General features: G+C 39.0%; 1 pseudogene; it reads right to left on the bottom strand.

Annotated features, from left to right (window-relative positions):
• Positions 1-554: 554 nt before the first annotated feature.
• Positions 555-1880, bottom strand: LOC141489597 (ubiquitin-conjugating enzyme E2 D2 pseudogene; annotated as a pseudogene).
• Between the last annotated feature and the right edge of the window lie 3900 nt (positions 1881-5780).

Genomic DNA, 5780 nt, shown 5'->3' with positions numbered 1-5780 from the left:
AAAATATTTTTGAATCACTAATTATTAGAGACATGCAAATTAAAACATCCCTGGGGTACAACCTCACACCTCTCAGACTGGTCAATGACTAGAAAGAACAATGATCAATGTTGGAAAGGATTTGGGAAATATGGGACACCAGTGTTGGTGGAGCTGTGAACTCATCCAAACTTTCTGGAGAGCAGTTTGGAAATATACCCTAAAGGCAACAAAAATGTGTATACCCTTTGATCCAGCAATACCACTACTGTGGCTATACCCTGAAGAGATTATGAAAAAGGGTAAAAACATCACCTGCATAAAAATATTCATAGCTGCTAAAGTTTGTGTTATACTGATTGTAACTCCATGATATTTGAATGTTTTTCTAATATTTTCTTTTCTTTTTTATTATATAAATATTTTATTTGTTATCTAATTATATACTATAGTAGTTTCTACCTATAATTTTTAGGTTGTTTTAAATTTTACACATTTTCCCCTATCATTCCTTCCCTCCCCCTTCCCCAGCACAGAACACAGCCTGATAATCTTTTTTTATATGTAATGACTGTAGTAATCAGTTTATTACACAGATTAATCATTCTTGAACGTAGAAGCTCCAGAGGAGCAATTGGGTCTTTAAATATACACAAGTATTTCTGTCAAATGAATTTTTACCCTTACATCCAGATAGACCTAAGCAGTTAAAAAACATAAGAAAAATTAAGAGCTATTAGCTATGTATTAACTGAGAAACCACATACAAACCAAAAAGTTATTGGGAGGGAAGAGGGGTGATGGAGAAGAGCTGGAAAAAAAAAAACACCCATCACTTTATGTACTAATAGCTCCAATCCATTTAAATGTTGACCAGTTAAACTTAGACCTTAAAATACAGGATGTGGGTACAGTTTAATCTTGTTGGTGGAAACATTTATCTAAGATGTAGGTCCTTCAGAATAAAATGAATACAGAAACAGCTTGACGGTTCTTCACCTCACTCTTCATAACTGTTATGAGTTTAAAAGGATTCCACTTTTTAAAAAATTCTCCCACAGGTCAGTGTAACTGTCCTCCCCCACCCCAAACCATACAACACCCACCCCTGCCCTTGCATTGTTTATACAATTAAGTCAATAAGGAAAGCTTTTAGTCTCACAACTAGGTTATGACTGAAGAACTGGCTTTTCACACACACACTTCTTTGCTAGGAGTCAATGTTGGTACAGAAAATACAGTATTTGTATTTTGTTGTTCCAAGTATGTACAACAGGCAGCACTGCTGTGTCAGGTAAACATGTGCACAGGGGAAGATGAGGCATGGGCTCATAGAAAGCAGTCAAATGGAAATCAAAAGGACTTTCTCTTTCAGAGTTCCCCTATCTTTATTTGTAGAGGTTATCCAATAATTTAATTACATCGCATACTTCTGAGTCCATTCCCGAGCTATTCTGTTGTATTTTTCTCTATCTGTTTTGTAGATCCGTGTGATCTCAGGCACTAAAGGATCATCGGGATTGGGATCACACAACAGAGAACAGATGGACAAGAGTACTTTTGAAATAGTGCTGGTGACCACTGTGACGGCAGAATATCAAGACAAATGCTGCCATTACTGTTCATATCTGGATGGTAAATTCTTGTTGTAAATGCAACCTTGGGTGGTTTGAAGGGATCATCTGTTGGGAAATGAATTGTCAAGAAAAATACTCCACCCTGATCGGGACTATCATTTGGCCCCATTATTGCAGCTTGCCAATGGAACATGTCATCTCCAACAGGACCTGGGGAACACTGAGCTGGGGCTCACGGGCCAGGCCATTCATCTCCTTGTGGATTCTCTTCTGAGCCTGGGTGTGAGGTGGCGGCGGCCCGGGCCGAGGACGGGGATGGGGAGAGGGACGGGGCGGGGCGGGGCGGGGAGGGGAGGGGAGGAGGGGCCGCTAGGCCGCGGAGACTTCTGGCCCTGGAGGGGGCGAGAACGGGGTGTGGGGGGGCGGGGAGCGGCACCGGCCCGGGGAGGGCTTACCGCAGATTCCTCCGCCGAGGAGCCGAGAGCAGTCCGCCCCGCTCCCTCCGGACCCGGGGCCTCCCGGGCGGCCCGGTCGCTTCCTGCGCAAGCGGCTGAGCAGGCCCGGCGGGATGCGGCCCGTGGCGCTACCCCGGGGAGAATGGACGGAGGGAAGGCGGAGGAGGAAGTGGGGGCGGAAGGGACGGCGCGGAAGGACACGGGAGGAGGGGGTGATGCGCCGCCGCCGCCCCACAGTCTCATAATCTTTACATTGCTTGTAATATTTTCTCTTAAGAGTTTGGAAAGTTGGTTATAATATTCCTTTGGTATTTTCATTTAGGAATTTCTTTCAGGAAATGATTGGTGGAATCTTTCAATTTCTATTTTACTCTCTCCTTCTAGGATATCTAGGCAGTTTTGCTGGATTATTTTTTTTTAATAAAGTCTAAGGTCTTTTTTTTTTTGGTCATGACTTTCAGGTAGTCCAATAATTTTTAAAAGATCTCTCTTGGATCTGTTTTCCAGGTCAGTTGTTTTTCCAATGAGATATTTCCCATTTTCTTCTAGTTTTTTTCATTCTTTTGGTTTTTCTCACAAAGTCATCAGCTTCCCTTAGCTCCATTCTACATTTGAAGGAATAATTTTCTTCAGAGACCTTTGTTTCCTTTTCCATTTGACAAATTCTGTTTTTTAAGGCATTCTTCTCCTCGTTGTTTTTTTTAAACTGTTTTTTTCCTTTCAACCCAAACTGGTTTTTAAGATGTTAGTTTCTTCATTATTTTTTGTATCTCCTTCACCTAGCTGCTGACTTGGTTTTCATGATTTTCTAGCCTTGTTCTCATTTCTCTTCCCAATTTTTCTTCTACCTCCCTTACTTGATTTTCAAAATCTTTTTTTGAGCTCTTCCACAGCCTAAGGCCAATTCATATTTTCCTTAAAGAGTTTGAATTCAGTTGCTTTGACTTTTTTTATGTCCTGAGTTTGATCCTCTATAGCATCAAAGTAATTGTCTATGATTAGATTTTTTTTCCTTCTGATGTTTGATCAATTCCAGTCTATGATTTGATTTTAATTCTTTGTCAAGGTGAGGCTCTGCTTCCAGGGTGGAGGCTGCATTGTTCCAAGCTTTTGAGAGTTTTTGCAGCTGTTTTCAGGAACATCACCCCCAAGGACCTGCAAGTTCTCAATTCCTTCATTTATGAGACTGCTCTCCTGATCTGTGCTCTGGTCTATGATGACCACAAGCACTCCTTTCTGGTCTGGAACTGTGAGAAGAGTCCCTCCTCCACTGCAAACAATAAGCTCTGTTGTGCTTCTATTCCTTTTGCTCATACTGGGGCTCCTGAGATTGTAACTTGGATCTGAGTATGGATGAAGCAGGATGCAGGGACTCCCCAAACTCCTTACCATCCATGAGCTGAGTGCTCTGGAAGCAGTTGCATGGTAGTTCTCTGCCAGGTGGCTATCTTAGCATGTTATTGGGGAAAAAGGAATAAAATAAAAATATTTTAAACCTTTAGCCATGTTTAAATGAATGAACAGTTAGCAGAATTTGATCTCTCTTTAAGACATTTTTTTTTCTAGATTTTTGTAAGGCAAATGGGGTTAAGTGGTTTGCCCAAGGCCACACAGCTAGGTAATTATTAAGTGTCTGAGACCGGATTTGAACCCAGGTACTCCTGACTCCAGGGCCGGTGCTTTATCCACTGTGCCACCTAGCTGCCCCTTTAAGACATTTTTAAAGAGAGATCATAAGCCATCCTCTATCTGATAAAACTAATTTTATAATTAAACAGAACTGAGACAGTCATGATATTTGCTAAATAACATACCCTGGCAAGACAAATCTTTATCGTTCACCTAATTATCCACATACCATTGTGAGAAATTAAAGGTTTTATTTAGTAATAGATGTCAAAGCCCTTTGTTAGCTAGTTGTTTAGAATTTAGAGAACTTCAGATCAGATGACACAAATCTTTTATTGCAACTTACTATGGTAATTCAAATGTGCTGTAATCTTAGCCTATAAGATAAGAATTTAATATTGTGTTTATGCTGATCATCTAACATGATTAAAGAAATTTGCCATAAAAAACAGGGACATAGGGAAGAAAGATGTTCCCTTATTTTGGTTTATTTCAGGGAAAAGTTATGTAGATGGTCAATTGCATTGAGGCAGGTTCTTAAAGTCAGCTAGGTGTGTAAGGAAAATTGAGTCAGAAAAATACTACCTAAGCTCATGCTGATTGTTATTCTCCCAGCCTTTCCCACAAGAACCCACCTTGCCAGAATCATAGATCACTGGCCAGGCAGCATTCTTTGGTGATGTTATCTGGTGGCAGAGTCAGAATAATATCAGTTAACAGTCTCATAAGATCTTTTATTCCCTAATTCATTTATATAGTTTTTATTCATTCATTCATTTATTTATGTATTTGAATGTTTATTTGTTTATTTTCCAATTACATTCCAAACTTTAAAACATTCATCATTTTGTAAGCTTTTGAGTTCCACATTTTTCACCACCCTTCCTTCCCACTCCCATGGCAGCAAACAATCTGAAATAGGATAGGTTATATATATAAAATTGGGTTTAAGATATTTTTGCTTGAGTTAAACTGTAAAAAAAAAAGAACTAAGGGGAAAGTTGAGAAAGGAAGAAATATATTAAAGAAGTTTTTTAAATGTGAGGACAGTATGCTCTGCATTCAGTTTTGTTTTGTTTTGCCTTCTTTGGATGTGGTTGGGGTTTTTTCTTAGCAAGTCTTGACAGATTGTCCTTGATCACTGAAGAGTTGAGAGGAATTGCATCAGTCATAGCTGATCATCTCACAATATTGTGGTTAATGTGTACAGTATTCTCTTGGTTCTGTGTCCTTCATTCAGCATTAATTCTTATAATTCTTGCTATGCTTCTCTAGAGTCCAATAAAATAGTATTCCTTATACCACAATTTATTTAGCCATTCCCCGATTGATGGATATCCCCTCGATTTTCAGTACTCTGCCACAACAGAGAGAGCTGCTACATGTGGAAATTTTCCCATTTTTTAATGATTTCTTCTGGATATAGGTCTAATATCAATATTGCTGGGTCAAAGGATATGATCAGGTTTTTTTTACTGTTTGGACATAACTCCATATTACTCTTCAAACTGGTTGGATTAGTTCACAACCCCATCAACAATGCATTAATGTCCCAGCCCTCCCACTACCTCTCCAAGATTGTTCATTTTCTCTTTTTTGTCATCTTAGCCAATCTGACAGGTGGTAGGTGATACCTCATAGTTGTTTGCATTTCTCTAATCAACAAAAATTTGAAGCAATTTTTTTCATATGAACATATATAGATTTAATTTTTTTTTCATTTGAAAACTGCCTATTCTTATCCTTGCACCACTTACCAATTGTGGTCAAATTGATGGGGAATGACTTGCAAACTTATTTGATTCAATTCTCCATATATTTTAGAAATGAATCTTTATCAGAACCCCTCACTGTGAAAATTGTTTCCCAGCTTTCTGTTTTTCTTCTAATCTTGGCTGCATTGATTTTATTGTGAAAAAACTTTTAAATTTAATTTAGATGGGGTGGCTAGGTGCACAGTGGATAGAGCACCAGCCTTGGAGTCAGGAGCACCTGCATTCAAATCTGGCCTCAGACACTTAATAATAATTACCTAGTTGTGTGACCTTGGGCAAGCCACTTAACCCCATTTGACTTGCAAAACCTAAAAAAAAAATTTAGTCAAAATCATCCATTTTGCAATTTAAAATGTACTCTATTT

This window comes from Macrotis lagotis, chromosome 5 (assembly GCF_037893015.1).
Source record: "Macrotis lagotis isolate mMagLag1 chromosome 5, bilby.v1.9.chrom.fasta, whole genome shotgun sequence".
Lineage (NCBI taxonomy): Eukaryota > Metazoa > Chordata > Mammalia > Peramelemorphia > Peramelidae > Macrotis > Macrotis lagotis.
Note: the sequence above shows the minus strand (reverse complement) of the source record. Positions and strands in the feature narration are given on the sequence as shown.